Source organism: Mandrillus leucophaeus, unplaced genomic scaffold, assembly GCF_000951045.1.
Source record: "Mandrillus leucophaeus isolate KB7577 unplaced genomic scaffold, Mleu.le_1.0 Scaffold77, whole genome shotgun sequence".
Classification (NCBI taxonomy): Eukaryota; Metazoa; Chordata; class Mammalia; order Primates; family Cercopithecidae; genus Mandrillus; species Mandrillus leucophaeus.
The window spans coordinates 4046961-4063582 of NW_012108363.1; the positions used below are offsets into that span (position 1 = coordinate 4046961).

Below are 16622 nucleotides of genomic sequence, written 5' to 3' on the forward strand. Positions count from 1 at the left end.
TGTGAGGCAGGAACTATTGTTTCCCTCCATTTACAGGAGCAGGAACTCATGCTCAGAGAAGTGTCCAAAAAAAAAAAAAAAAAACTTAAAAAAAAAAAAGCCTCACTGATAGTTCCATGACTAGTAAGTGTGGAGCTGGGATGTGATTCCAAGTTCGCCTGATTCCAAAGCTCATGCTCTTTCTACAAGTTTGGTCTGCCTTCCAAAGGCAAAATACATCCCTGCTGAAAGGTGGAGGGGTGAACAATGAGTCCCTTCTCTATTTATAGATGGAGAACAAAACCAGGCAGCCCAAAAGGGCAGAAGTGCCAAGAAGGAAAATAGTTTTTCTGGGTCCTTAATGAGGACATTTTTTACTCCCAAAATGGAGATGGTGCGGGAAAGTAAGATTGCCCATCACGGACTGCTGCAGCAGCCAGGACAATGCAGCCAAGAAAGGACAATGGATTCAGCACCCAGGGGTCATTAGTGGCCTTCAAGAGGCTGCTTCAACAGAAGAGTGTGTCCAGACCTGATATTTAAAGCAGTTTACAGCAAGTAACTGGTCGAGAAATCAAGACTGCTAAAGTAGATCTACTCATTCAAGAATAGCAGTACACCTTTTTGCTGTAGGCCTGAGTGGTTGCTGCCGAAATGGGCAAGTTCACGAAACCTGGGAAGGTGGTGCTTGTCCTGGCTGGACGCTACTCTGGACGCAAAGCCGTCATCGTGAAGAACATTGATGATGGCACCTCAGATTGCCCCTACAGCCATGCTCTGGTGGCTGGAATTGACCGCTACCCCAGCAAAGTGACAGCTGCCATGGGCAAGAAGAAGATCGCCAAGAGGTCAAAGATCAAGTCTTTTGTGAAAGTTTATAACTATAATCACCTAATGCCCACAAGGTACTCTGTGGATATCCCCTTGGACAAAACTGTCGTCAATAAAGATGTCTTCAGAGATCCTGCTCTTAAACGCAAGGCCCGACGAGAGGCCAAGGTCAAGTTTGAAGAGAGATACAAGACAGGCAAGAACAAGTGGTTCTTCCAGAAGCTGCGGTTTTAGATGCTTTGTTTTGGTCATTAAAAATTAAAAAGGAAAAAAAAAAAAGAATAGCAGTACATATAATGATATCTGCATGTTTTAAAATTACAGGGAAGCGATGAATGAAGAGGAAAGGTTAAAAAAATCAGACTTTAATAAAAATGAGTGCTTATCTTATTTTGCAGATAGAAAAGTGCAAGAAAGACAAGCCATTAAAGACAGAAATAAAAATCCGAATTAACTGGACCAGCTGAGAGTATGGACTGGGAAACCATGAGTCTGAACCACTACAGGGTTCTTGGGGAGTTGTGTCTTTCCTGACACACTATTTGTCCACCCTTTTCTTTGGGCAATAGATGCCACTCCTGACCACATAGGTTGTCCTATAAAAGGTCTGGCCACTTGTGACACTTTATTCCACTGGAAACAGTAGTCAGTTGACCTGATGTGACTCAAACTAAGCCAGCCAGTCTATCTTTCTGGGACTGGTGTATGGGCACTGGAAGAGCAGTCTTCTCTCTCCACTAGATTGTGAAGCTGGAGTCACCCAAGAGAAAGGCACAAGCAGCCCCCACATGTGAGCAACACAGATTAGCAATGACTTGGGCAACAAGGATTTTTCTCTCTCTTTCAGCATCCATACGTAAAATCCGAAGGAAGGATCTTTGGACGTGTGAAGGAAGTCTATTCATAAATAGGAAAAAATGAGGCCAGTCCAAAGAAAGATGGAGAGAGAGAGAAAAACAAACAACATCCTTCAAAATTCGGAATCTAGCCAAACCTGCTCCCCATCCTGGACTTTCCCGTTTTTGGGGCCATAATCAGAGTCCAGTTGTTCTTATTTTTAGCTGCCATAGACAAGTGAGAACATGTGCTTTTTGTCTTTCTGTATCTGGCTTGTTTCACTTAACATAATGACCTCCAGTTCCATCCATGTTGTTGGAAATGACGGGATCTCATTCTTTTTTACAGGTATATAGTACTCTTTTTTTTTGTATTTAAGGAAGTTTGAAGTGGGATTCTCTAGCTGGCAGCCAAAATAGAGTTCACTAACTTAATTCCCACTGAAGCCTCAATCAAACCTCAATAGGTTGCCCTGTGAATGGAAATTAAAATTTTGACCTGACAGAGCCACTGAGAATGAATATAATTTTTTCTAAAAAAGGCATGGAGCTCTGTCCTCAAGAAACTCATAGTCATGGGAAGATTTTTGTTTTCCTGCTACAAATAGGAAATCCCTCAGAAAGGTTGATGATGTCAGTGTACGTATGTGTGGTGGGAGAGGGAATGGCAGGGGAGGCACAATCCTCTTCCAAAAGAGAAATAATAATGACCAAGCTAACTATTACACTTGACAGATATACACAGGAACCAAAGGGTAGTGCGCAGAGCTTTGTATGTTTCTCATTGAGACACATCAGCCCACCTCGAGCCCCTTGGTGGGCTTCCAGACATCTTTTCCCTCTTGCCTAGCTTTTCCTCCCTTTCTTGGGATTCCCTTGTCCTGTTGGCCTTTTGGGCTCCTCTGCCCTCCCTCCAGGGCTCCCAGAAAAGCAGTTCCATTTACTCCCATTGGGAGCTGAAGAGAGTTGAGTCAGATTCTTTCAGGGAAGGGGGCTTTGGGCCCTTCGGTAAAACACCAAAAGCTCAGCAAATTTTGCTCTAACAATGCCATCTCTCCTCTCACAGCACCTCTTCCATTAACTACTGTATTTGGAAATGTTTGTCTCTTTTCTCTTACCAAAAGCATTTTCCCCAAAAGAGGGGTGGGAAGAAAAAGACCATTAGAGAAGGACCAGTGCTCAGGAACAGTCTTAAAACTCTCCCACAGGGCCGGCCATCAGGTGGCACAAGCTGAAGGATTCTGGGCAGTCCCTCTTCCCTCCCTCCACAAAAGCAATATGCTGTCTTATGCTTGGAACACCACTTACAAACTGTAAAGCCATGCTATACAGCTATTAGAGGCCATTTTTTAAAACCCTACTCCAAAAAACTCTTTCCATACATAGTAGACCTGCAATAAGGCGAGGGGGAGTTAAATGGAGGGATTCCATTGGTTTGTAGAATTATTTTCAAATTCAGAGACCCCTGCACTGTCTTCTACATGCTGCTGGTGAAGAAGTGAATCGTTATAACCTTCCTGGTAGGTCATTTGGCAGTGTGCTTCAAAAGCCTTAAAAATGTTCATTTTTTTTTCCAACCCAACAATTTTAATTCCAGAGCATGAACTAGCTCCACCATTTACCAGTTATGTGATTTAGGCTCTCTGAACCTCAGTTTCCTCATATCTAAAATGGGGATAATATCATAGTCTGGTTGTAAGGATTAAATGAAATGTATGGAATGCCTTAGAATAATGTCCAGCATACGATTACATGCTATGTGTCAGCTAAATAAGTGATCAGAGAGAGAAGTAGAAATACATCTCAGTATTGTTTTAATTGGCAAAATTTAGAAACATGTCTAATAATGGATTGTTAGCTAAACTAATTATGTGCATCCATAAGATGGAACATTACATGCCCATTTTAAAAATCATGTTTTCAAAGAATATTTGATGATATGGAAAGATGTTCATAATATATCATCAGTCAAAAAAATTCAGGTTTTGAATAACATACACAGTATAATCTGAATATCAATATAAAAAGTAAAGAAAATACTTCAAAGTATTATTGGCAGGTATCTCTAAGTAAAGAACCTTTTCTGCAATGGAATCACCCAGGGAACTTAGTAAAACAATCCTGCTCTAGGATGCCACCCCTAGAAATTCTGATCAAATTGGCCTGGGCTGTGACCTGGGCCTCAGGATTCGTATTTTTTTCCACATGCTTGGATATGTTCCCCAGACTTTTTCCCCAAAGTTTTCTAAAATAAGTATGTATCACTTTTATAATTAGAAATTAAAACCACAAATGCTATTTAAAACACATTTCAGTTACCCCCGTGAGAATGGCTGACTAAGCAATTATTTCAGTGACTGGCTTACCAGACTGTTTTCTCCCAGGGAAAGCTGGAGTTTGGCAGAGGAGGGAGAAGCAATTCAGAGTATGAGTCACTGCCCTGGGGAACAGACCTAGGAGGGGCATTAGATGGGGAAGGAGGGTGTGGGGCTCAAGGTGAGGACACTGGCCACTTGAGGGGCCAGGGCAGGGACCGAAGAGATCCTACTGACCGGCTTCACAGACTGAGCCTGGTGCACAGGCCACTCGGTTATTTATGGCCCTTCCTGTCTGAGGCCTTGCTAGGCGCCCCTTGTGATACTGGGGTTTCATTTATGTGTGTCAGCATCATGCTTTCTCTTTTCCAGCACCCCGTCTTGATAAGGGGCGGGAGGAATGGACGCAACAAGGAGAAAGGAAGCAATGGAAGGTCTTCGGCTCTAAAAAATGTAACTGACAAAGAGTCCAGGGCTGTTTGTATTTTTCTTCCTCTGTGTCTCATATTAAATGCTTTGGGTCTGATGACTGAGTTTCTCCAGCTGACATAGCATTCATTTATTTTTTCCCATTCATTCAGCAAGTCCTCCTTGAGCTCTTATTATGTGCCAAGACCTGTGCCAAGTCCTTTTCATCATTTAATTCTTATCTAGAGCCTTAAGCAAATGACTCAAGTGCTGTGATTAGCTCGCCTTTTGCAGATGAAAAATTTGAAGCTCAGGGAAGTTATAGGCCTAACGTTGCCCAGCAAGTTGTTAATCATATTATCATCATCATCATCAGAATAGCTGTTGATTATCAAGAATCTTTGTGCCAGGCACTGTACTGAAAGCTTTATACCCACGTGTCTTTAATCACTCCACCCCCGCAATAGCCCTATGAGGAAAAGTTTATTATTATTAGCCATGATTTATAGATGGAAAAGCTTAGACACAGAGAGAGAAAGTTATTCATCCAAGGCCACACAGCCATTAGGCAATAGGGAAGGATTTATACTCAATATGTCAAACTCCTGGCCTCCTATTGTTAAACCGTAAGTAATGATGCTCCCACAGCTTAGTGACTGAACTTCAGAAGTCAAGCTTGATGCCTTTAGCATGCAGTATATTTAAGACACTCATGTCAATTAAAGATGTTCATCTCAGTCTGTTTTGGCTTATTCTCAATACCTGAGATTGCTACAGCCTACAAGCCAATAATATGAGGAGCTGTAAACCTACTCCAGCCTCATTTGCTTTTTGTTGTTGTTGTTGTGGTTGTGGTTGTTGTTGTTGTTAAATTCTTATTCTCTAACTACTATTTCAAGCATGTGCCCATTATCATCCAAAGGACCACGGCAGAAGAGAATTATGGGAAGCTGAAAGAGAAGGCAAGAAAAGGGCACCTGCTGGTCGCTACGGTGGAATGTTCGAAGGGAGCAGGAGGCAGCTATTAGCATTCAGTTTAATGGTGTGTTTAGCCCCATCCATAACTGGAAGTGTGTTTACCGTTTCATATTTCCTTAGTGAGCAGGAGCCACAAATCTCATTCTCCATATTGAAAGCCAGTTAATGGTTCTAATTATGTGTTGGCTCACACTGTTCCTCAACCAAAGGATGGGACAAGGAGAGCTCCCCAGTTACCCCCAGCTGTGTGACCGGATCCCTCACACCCCGGCCTTACAGGATTAACCACTTGCTGTCCAGTGGGTTCAGATGATTCAAAGTTGCTTAGGATGTGGCCCAGGCACCCCCACACTGAAAATAAAATGGGGTCACTTCAAGCCCCAAGAACACTTCATCCCAGTGCTTCCCATTTAAATGGCACATTACGAGCTGTTGATCCACACAGCAGTCTGCAATGTTGTCAAGCTCCATTGCCCACATCCTGCAAATGGAGGTCTGAGATAAAGGTACACCACCTGGAATGTGAATTAGCCACTTCCTGTGAGGGAATGGAAAAGTTCCTAACTACAAGGAATTCGCTAAATCTCTCCCCAAACCTTCTTCCTCTGCCCCAGTGGTTCTCAAGCCTAGAAGCCCATCAGAATCACCTGGAAAGCTCTGGCTCCATCTCAGATCAAGTGCATCAACAGTTTTGTGGGTGGGGACCAGGCATCTCTATTTCATGAATGCTCCTCAGGGGATGCAGCTGGGCAGCTGGGCATGAGAACCATGGCTGTGACCCTTCCACCATCTCTCACAGCACCTCATTTATGAATCTGACATTTCATCCCTTCTGCCAAACGGATTCTTCACGAAGCCAGAGTTCCCATTAGATAATATGACCAAGTGGTTAGCACGGGGATGCTGAGGCCTGACTGACCTGGGTTTGAATCCCATCTCTGCTACTTCCTGGTTGTGGACTTAGGACAGGTGAGTTAAACATACCTGGCTGTAATCTCATTATCTGCAAACCAGGAGTGGCAATAGTGGCTACCTTATAGGGCTGTCAGGAGAATGAAGTTCCTGGCACACAATTAGTGCCTCATAATAAATGGTAGCTATCACCATACATAACCATGGCCTAAGCTACTTCTTACAGAAGATGAAGAGAAGAATGACTGTTCTGGGTCAGTGTGTTTCATGATGGGCAAGTGTGGTAATGCCCAACTTTATATTCTCAAAACCCAGTTTTTCAACACGCATTGAGAGGGTGATTTTTCCCCTTGTTCAATTAGAGAGAGGCCTAACAGCAGCAAGAACTATACACTGGATACTTCAAGGAGATGAACAGTTTGGAACAACCTTGCCTGTCTTCTTTCTGAGAAAAACACTAAGTCTGAGTATTCAGAACATCCAGATGCAAACAAAAAAGTAGGAAAACAAACAAAAACCAAAATACCACCAGTTATCTGGCTTGGAACAACATAGATAGATTCAGATCATTGCTCTGATTTTCCATTTTCCACGTGTGCATACAGATTCCTCACAGACAGCAATTAACATGCATTTTTTGCTTGTTGTATGCCAGGGCCATATTGTTTTCTTCTACAAACTGTCTTATGTATTTATTTATTTATTTTAATTTAATTTTAATTTTTTTTTTTCCGAGACAGAGTCTCACTCAGTCACCCATGCTGGAGTGCAGTGGCACAATTTCAGCTTATTGCAACCTCCACCTCCTAGGTTCAAGTGACTCTCGTGCCTCAGCCTCCCAAGTAGCTGGAATTACAGGCACGCGCGCTACCACCTCCAGCTAATTTTTGTATTTTTAGTAGAGACAGGGTTTCACCATATTGGCCAGGCTGCTCTCAAACTCCTGGCCTCAAGTGACCCACCTGCCTCGGCCTCCCAAAGTGCTGAGATTACAGGCATGAGCCACGGCGCCTGGCCTCAAACTGTCTCATTTAATTCTCATATCAGGTCCTTGGATAGAGGCTATTTTACATAACAAATCAAGGCTCAAAGAGATTAAGTAACTTGTCCAGGACTACACAGTAAGCAGTAATATTGGGACTTAAACTCTGCAGGCCCCACTCTTAACCAATCTACTGTTCTACTCCCAAGTTTTAGTCCGGCAGGGTAAATACATGGTGATTATTCCATGGCCAACATATTGCAAAGTCTTAAGTGCAACAGGCTCCAATTTCCAATGTCCAGCTCTGCAGCCTATCACCTCCCCTCATTCCCTGCACCTGATTTGTTTGAAAGGTTTTTGGGAAATAATAACAGCGTCTTTGCCAGGAGTGTTGAAGTCCCACAGAAATATCAGGTGACCCAAAGCCCCTCAAGCATCATAAAGTCAGCTTAAGAAGCAATATCACAACCTTTGCTTCCAAGACTTTTCAAAGCTTTTTCCTACTTCTGATTGCACTCCATCCTCCAAATAAGCATGTAGATAGATGTGTTCTCATGTTAAAGAAAAGATAAGTTCAACAAGAAGGGGTGAAAACTAGGGCCAGAAAAGAAGTCAAGCATTTCTGCCTCCTAGTTTCTCTCTCTCTCTCTCTTTTTTTTTTCTTTGCTTCTAGTTCACATCTTTAGGGAGGCAATATAATATGTGTTAAAATGAAAAACAGATGGCACAAGTGCCGCTAGACATTCTACTTCACCCCTTGCAGACGTTACTAATTGATCTCTGCACTATTCTCCACCAATTTGGACATTGCCTCAATATTCTTCTCAGCTAAGGGCTCCTGGCAGCAACTGCCAATCAATGCCCGCATGGCAGAAAATGCATATTTTATCCATGGTATAGCAATTAAGAACATATACTTTGGAGCCAGTCAAACCTAGATTAGAATCCCAGGTCTGACTGTGTGACCATGGACTTGTTACTTGACTTCCTGGACTTTAGTTTTCTTATCAGTAAAATAAAGATGATCATACCTTCTTCACAGAGCTATCATTAAAAGCAGATGAGAAATGCCTGTACAGCTCTGGGCTTCTTGCCTGGCACAAAGAGGGCCCTTTGTAGATGGTATTCATCCATCCATCCATCCCATTCCTTAATAAATATTTTTAGGGGCATTACCATGCACCACTCTGCTGGGAACTGGCACTACAGAGGCAGGCAAATAAGATAAGGTGGCACATTCTGGTGGAGAGAGCAGTTTTTGGTGAATAATTTTTTATCAGATAATTTCAGCTTGTGATAAGTGGTATGAAAGAAAAGATTTGAGTGATGAAATAAAGAACACCAGGGTGGGGTGGAAAGCAACATGGGGCCTCTTAGACACCACAGAAAGTTTCATCCCTCTCAAGTGCCAGTTCTTGAATCCCTGGCAGAGCAGAAAACAAGTGGAAATGGGACTGAGTGGTGTTTTGACGCACTGTGATGGCAAAGGAGGCAGGTTAGTCATAGTGCTTCTCCCCGCCATCCCCAGTCCTCTCTGTTTTGATTGGCTCTATCCCGAGATAAGAGAAATAGCAGAAAATTCAGCACTGGATTCATGGGCTCTGACAAGGCCCCTTTTAGGTCCCAGCTAATCTGCTGCAATCAGCCTGCAATCTTCAGAGCAGACCCAGCTACCCCAGCAAATCAGCCCTGGACCCCTGGGGACCCATCTTAACACATGTCCTCCTTCCTCTCTCATTCCCCTCCCCTCCCCCGCCCCTACTCCTGCCTCCATAAGTTCCTCCCTCCACTTTCCCCTACGCTCCTCCCTCTGCTTCCCCTTGCCTGTGGGTGCAGAGCCCACTGAGGCCTTGGGTGGAGCCCTCTATCGCCCTTGACAACTACTTGAGGCTGCACTGGATTTCATTACCTGACTATGAGCTTCACAGAGACAAGAGCCAAGAATCATTGCCTGGGAAGAAAATATCTCTGAAGAGGTTATAGGTCTGGGAGCCACCAAAGCATGACTTTAAGGATATGTGTGCTTTCAAAGCAGGGCGGACTCAAATAATTATAACCTGCACATATAGGATGCTTGACGAATCATCTTCATGACGTCCATCTTCCCAGCAATGTTGAGAGGCATTAGGCAGGTGATGACACCAGAAGCTCAGTAGTATCAGGGGTCTTTCCCAGGGCTGCTTAGCTGCTTAGCCAGTCAGAGAGAGACCCAGGACTAAAACCTAGGTTTATTTCAACACCCGCCTCACTGCAATGCAGTTTTCTCCCTCTGTATCAGTCAGAGTTCTCCAGAGAAATGAATCAGTAGAATACAATAGACTATATATATATCTATATATGTATATATGTATGTATATAGATATATATAGAGAGAGAGAGAAAAAAAAAAAGATTTATTTTCAGAAACTGGCTGACAAAATTGTGGCAGCTGGTAAGTCCCAGACCTGTAGGGCAGGCCAGGAAGTTGGTAATTCAAGTAAGAGTTGAAGTTGCAGTCTTGAACCTGAAATCCATAGGACAGGTCAACAGGTAGGAAACTTGGGCAGGATATCTAGGCTACAGTCTTAATGCTGAATTTCTTCTCTAGAAAACTTCAGTTTTTGCTCTAAGCTTTCAACTGATTAGATGGGGTTCACCTACAATATGGAGGGTAATCTGCTTTACTTAAAGTTAACCGATTGCAGATGTTAATCACATTTACAAAATACCTTCCCAGAGACATCTAGACTAGTGTTTGACTAAACCACTGGGTACTGTGGTTGAGCTAAGTCAATACATACAATAAACCTCCTTAGAACATTTTCATACATCATTGCACTTAATCCTTATAATAACCTGTGAAGGAGGTTGTTGACATTATCCCCATTTTACACATGAGAAAACCAAAGCTCAAGAGAAAAATAACCCACCTGACCTCGCATAGCTCAGGAAACTGCCTCCTATTACAGAGACTTCTCAGGGTCCTAAGGATAAAGTATTGATGCCTGCATTTGGCATAAACCCGTCAGAGCTTACACACACTGCAATGCTCTTCAGCCGGCATTCAAGCAGTTCTTCAGTTACTTAGAGATATCTCTCTGGGCCTTCTCCAAGTCAATTAAGGGATAGGAGTAGGCTCTTTCTGGAAGGATACACACAAAACACGGAAGGTAAACCAGGTGGCTGGGGGGCAAGAAAAGGAAAAGGACTTTTTACCATATATTCTTTTGTGCCTTTGAAAATGTGAAACATGTGAAAGTGTTGGTTATTAAGTTAATGAAATTAAAATAAAACAATAAACGAATGAATTAATTAAAAGGAACCTACAAGGATCTCAGACTCATGAGCGCATCATTGCACTTTGCTTTGGACACAAGAAAGATGAGGCAGATGCAGCAGCCACCATGTTGATCAACACTCAGCTCTCAATGACTTCTGGCTTCTTTCAAAAATCAAAACCACCCCCAAAGAATGAGGATTCACCACCATAGAGGATATTCAAAGAACGTGCTTCAGGCTCTGAAAAATATTCCAAGAGGAGTTTGAAAATCCTTTTGAGCCAAAGCAGTATCACTGGAGAAAGTAAACATTACCCTCAAGGTGATGCTTTAAGGAAGAACTCACTAGACTGTATTACTTCCAGTTTCATTCTTTTTCTTTCTGTTTTTGCTTTCTCCCCTTTTTTTATCCATCACATAACAGCCTTCAAGTGCCTGATCAACTACTATGTGAAAGAAGAATTAGACCAGGAATTGTGAAATCACATCCCTTCCCAGTCCAGGCAGGTAACACAAATATACGAAGTTCCCAGGGAGTGAACAGCAGGAAGTTGTAGGGCTACAGGAAAAGAGCTGTGCCTGCCCACCCAAAGCACCCACAGTCAACCACATTTAATTTATTGTGCTGGGTAACGACCTTGTCTAGATTCAGATTTGGTCATAGTCTACCAGTTTATCCCCACTGAATGTTTACTCCCACTGAATTAGGCTTTCCCTTCATGGATAAGAGAGAACTGAAGCCAGCAGAGTTACAAGGAGGAAGACTTCAGATCATTACGAGAACTAATAAACGAACAATGGGAGATACTCAGCAATGAAGTGATTAGCTAACAGAGGCAGGAGTTTCCTATCACTGGGAGGTATTTAAGGACATAAGTTGATTGTATGCTGGCTGTGTAGCTGAAGGAGGTTCAAGCATCCAATGAATTGATGATCTTTAAATTCCTTTCCTACCTAGAGACTGATAAACGGCAGACTCAGGAATACTCACATCTAATTAGTGTCAATTCACAATGCTTCCTCTTTTCTTCCTACTTCCCTTCCATTTCTAACAACCAAAAATTCTTCATAGTGTTATGCATTTTTTACATTTGTTAAAAGGAAATAGGAGATTTTTTTCTTCCTTTTTTCTGTGATACTTCTCTTTTTTCCCTTCTTTCTTGACTCTCTTTCTTTCTCCCTATCTCTCTCTCTGTCTCCTTCCCCTTCTGCCTCCCTGCCTATTCTGCTTATAGCCCTAGGAATTTTTTTAGGAAATCATTCTCAGTCATGTGGTTTGGATGGCACTATACTTCCTGCTCCAGGATTGGATTATGTGATCCAGGCCTATCCAATCTCCGTAGTTTCACCCTCTTGGCTACAGTGATTGGTTTGGGAATGAGCATATGAGATAAGATGGTACAATCAGAGTGAATACAAGGATTTATGTGGTAGCTTCAGGAAGACAACCCTCTTTTCCACTAGAATTGGACATGAAAGATGCAGACATGGAGACACTGGCAGCCCTCTTGCCACCATGCTGAGACTGAGAATGAAGCCCAGACAACTGAAAGAGAGAGAGACTGGATTTGGAGTCTCTGGATCAAACGTTCTCTGAATTGTTTTGTCATGTAAGATAATTAATTTCCTATTTTGCTAAAGTCATCTTGAATTGAGGTTTCTGTCATTTATAACCAAAATCATTTCAACGAATACCATCTGCCAGCAGCAATGTGCACCTCAGATTTGAAAGAAATCGCAGTCTTCCAAAATTCCCCATGAAAATGCAAATACTTTTGACAGAAAGACTTATGTAAGCAGTAGAATTTAAGAATTATAAACATGGCAGTAGCCTCAAAAATTTCCTTTGGGAAACCACTAATGGTTTTCAAGTTTTATTGCAACAACAGAACCTTTTTCAAAGAAAGTCATACACAGAACTCTAATATATACATATGTCTTTAGCGCCAGTTCCACTGTGTAAAACTTGTCATGGGAGTTTTGTTAGGTACATATTGTGTCCACTGACTAGAGTGCTTTTCCTATTCACTGCTTTCCCCAACTCACCCTAAGCCAGTTTGCTAAACAAACTCCTATTGCCCTCTGGATAATTTAAATTAAATGTCACTTTAAGATGTCTTCTCTGATGTCTAGGGTTCAGTGCCCCTGCAATGTGCCCCCACATCACCTTGTCCTTTCCCCCATAGCACATATAACACACAGGCACAATCTCTCGTCCTGATCTGCCTGCCCACCTGGAAGTCAGCTCTGGGGGTACAAATTGGGTCTTACGCATTGTTGTGTATGACATATATCATGCCTATAACTATATGCTGAATAGTGGCATTAATGAATAAACAAATAAACAAATGGGATTGTGTGCCCCTGATGCAGAAGTCGTCTGCTTCTTCAGATCTGAGTTCATAGTTTAACCTCGACTCAGAGGCTGAGGGATAGGGAGGCAGAGTGATACGCAGTCTTCTCTACTTTCCCCACAAACTATCCTTCCCCACTGGCCTTTCTCTGTTTTTAATGATTCTACTTTACAACTTTATATCTTTGAGTTAAGAGATAGCAGTGACTTCTCTAAGCATAAGTACACTTTGAGTGAGTGACATCAAATCCTGCTAGAATGTAAGCTCCATGAAAGCAAGCATTTGTTTCTGTATTGTACACTGATGTATTTTTTTTTTTACACTGAACAGTGCCTGGCATATCACAGGGACTCTATAATAATTTGTCGAATAAATGAATGAATCAGAGGGCATTCAAGTCAGAAGAGAACTTGAAGAGTAGATTGTTTAATAATTTCCAAAGGACTGTGTTCTGAAAGGCTAATATGTTGACAAAATAAGAGTTTTATGTCCACAGAAGTATCTGAACTACTGCATATAATTTCCTCATTTTAATGATTCACAATGCACATTAAATTATTAAGACTAATAATTTATGTGGTAAAATACCTATGTAAGCCTGTTTAGCCTTGAGTTTTCTAAATTTATTTGGCCAGAAAACACTTTTTTGTTTGTTTGTTTGTTTGATAGCTTTAGCATAATACCAGTTGACATCCCATAGAACTGATGTTCCAAAAACACACTTTGGGAAATGCTACCCTAAACTAATGTGCTAATTTTTCAGTGGAATCATAATGGTTTACAACGGTGTAATGTTTTATATTTCAAGTGATTGCCTTGTTACTAACTCCTTTAAGCCTCACAAAGCTCTAAGAGATCACTCAGATAACATCCCTATTTTGGAGACAAGGAAATAGAGGTCTGGAGGGGTTAAGGGATTTGCTCAAAGTCACACAGCTAGTTAGTGACAGAGATGAGAAAAGAATCCAGGTCTTCTATTTATCCGGTCATCACCAATTAACACCTTAACAGGTGTCTATCTCATCTTTTTTCCATATCAGAAAGTAAGTTGAAAGCAACTTCTTTTTCCAAGAAACCCAAATTGTTTTTGCTAGAGAAAGACAGAAATATTCAAAAACATGAGAATTCTTGTTGAGAATTTGCATTGATTGTTCTCCTTGTCAACAACCTCAAAAGATTAAGGATAACCCCAAGCATCCTGCTTGCCCTTACTGTCAGCCACGTGCATTCGTCCAGCTCAGAAGTGGCACATTCACAGCCCACATACCGTCATGGCCCCCTTCTTTGATTGTAACAGTCATGGCTAATTTATTACCAACCACTGAGGCCAGGCACGACGAAAGATTTTCTCAGTCAAGCACTTCAGGGGCCACTATTCAAAGATCAGAGCTGGCCCAGGCTGAAGCCTGTTTAGTGCCTTTGATTTCTCTTTCTACATTGTTCCACCTCTCATTTCCACCATTCCTTGGCTAATGGAGTCCATAAATTTACTCCTCACAGTGTCAAGTGTTCCTTTTTATATTTGTCTGGAGTACATATATCTTAATTTCACAAGAACTCAATGATACATATACAAGTGAAAGTGTTTTGGAAACAAGAAGTTATACTTTGAAAGACACTATTACGGTATTATAGCTCTTTTAGTTTACCTGTCTAGACTAGAAATGGAATGTTTTATCTGTTTTCTATTTCAAATTTTGGTTCGTTTGTCCTTACTACTGAATTCTTCATCCCAAGTGGCCCCCTTTCAATATGTGTTTTAAAGCTAAATGGAGCATCACTTAAAATAGGTCTTTAGTTAGTGTAGCTTTAGGTACTATAGTATTTACAAATGTTTCACGTAAAGGAAAGAGTACCTAAGAAAAAAGTTGAGAAGCAAACAACGCTCAGTTTAACTTCAACTATCTTAGTCTGTTTGAGCTGCTACAACAAAAACTCCCGAAAGTAGGTGGCTTATGAAAAACATAAATTTATTTCTCATAATTCTAGAGGCTGGGAAGTCCACAATCGAGGCACTGGCAGATTTGGCATATGATAAGGGCCCATTTCCCTTGTTCATAGACAGCTGTCTTCTTATTGTAACCTAATCTGGAGTAAGGGGTGAAGGTCCCTTCAGGCTTCTTTTATAGGAGGCACTAATCCCATCACCTAATCACCTCCCAAAGCCTCAACTCCTAATATCACCTTGGGGGTTAGAATTTTAATGCATGAACTTGGGAGGCACACAAACATTCAGACCATAGCACTAACTATCATTAAATTTGGTACTACCTTTAGATCCAGGCACAAGGGGCCCTGCCCAGGTTCCTGCACTTTAGAGAGGCCTATTTGTTCCTCCTCTGACTATACCTTTCCTTATGGAGTGAGGACTCTCAGGGCCCAAGGAAACATGTCCACCCAGAGCCTGCACCCATTTTCTTCATACTAAGTACCCAGCTCCCTGGAATTGCCTGACTTAATGGCCTTGAGTTCACTTCTGAGGACCAGGCAGACCTCTTCCCCAGGGCCCACCTTTCTGACGAGGTGTGGATGGAGATTGGATGTGGGATTGGGATATCCACTTGCCTGCACTTGAGGTCCCTGTGGTATAAGATGGAGCTGGGAGTGAAAAGGGAAGGAGGTGGCACCAAGTGAGACTCATCTTACCCTTCCATGTTCCATCAGAAACATCCACCTGAGGCATCCAAGAATTCACAATTCAAATCTGGCCTTCCAGAGAGTCATGAAGTCCTACTTGTCAAGGTAGAAGGATCGACTATATTTTAATTTAACAGTTTTCTGGCTTTATTTACACATTTTAAATATTCATACATATGTAAATAGGTCTCTCTATTAGTCTTACTCTGGGCTCCACAAACCTTAACATGGATATGATTGCACTTTTTGGTCATTTTAGTTCTCAAAGCAGCCTTATCTAACTTTCTGTTATGTGATCCATGATTCAAGGTCAACCTGATGTACAATCCTAATTCTAATCTAATCATCATCATGATTCTGTCTCCACATTGCACTCAAACATTCATTTACTCACTGAACAGCCAGAAGTTTCTTCAGCTTTATGACTTTATCAGTATAAAGTTTACTAAATGATTTGTCTTTTTTCAACCACATGATATAATATAGGTAGAAGTGCTGGTAAACTGGAAAGTGCTGTTCAAATGTATTTTGATTTTTATTTCAATCTTTCAAAAAATTCTTACAGAAAGAAAAGGCTGTAATTTCTCACTTCACTGTATGACTAGGTTTATGGATATTTAATTTGTGATTCTAACCAAAAGCATGAGAAATGAATGGCTTTTAAAACACCCTGGTTTACCCATGTTTTTTCAATAAATTTGTTTTTTGGGGGTCCCAATTACTGAAGACACACACTTGCTTAAAGTAAACGATTTTAATTTAACATGACTCAGGAGGATGTGCACAAAAGCCACAAATAACACTAGCAAATGCATATCCTTTGTATATTTCCACCTTTCCAAATTGTCTCCAAACATCTGGCCAGGGGCTCAACTTTCCCTGAAGCCTGGAGGCATATCAAAGCTGGGGAGAGCTCATCACTGCCAATCCAATCAATCAAAACCAACTAAGTGCCCATGTGACTTTCCAGGGGCCAGCAGACTTTGCAGATTATAAGAAGAGACTAGGAGGAAAGGAGAAGGAAAAACCTTCCCTAAAGTGTTACTTCCTGGTTATCCAGACAGTGAAGCACAGGCATAATAGAAAACCAGAGAGGACAAAAAATGTATTCCAGTTTATGGTTCCTACCTGCT

At 41.7% G+C, this 16622-nt stretch overlaps 1 pseudogene across 1 annotated transcript; it reads left to right on the forward strand.

Annotated features, from left to right (window-relative positions):
• Positions 1–598: 598 nt before the first annotated feature.
• On the forward strand, positions 599–1076 carry LOC105529521 (annotated as a pseudogene). The gene has a single exon (XR_001004524.1). The product of XR_001004524.1 is annotated as a 60S ribosomal protein L27 pseudogene (transcript).
• The last annotated feature ends 15546 nt before the right edge of the window (positions 1077–16622 follow it).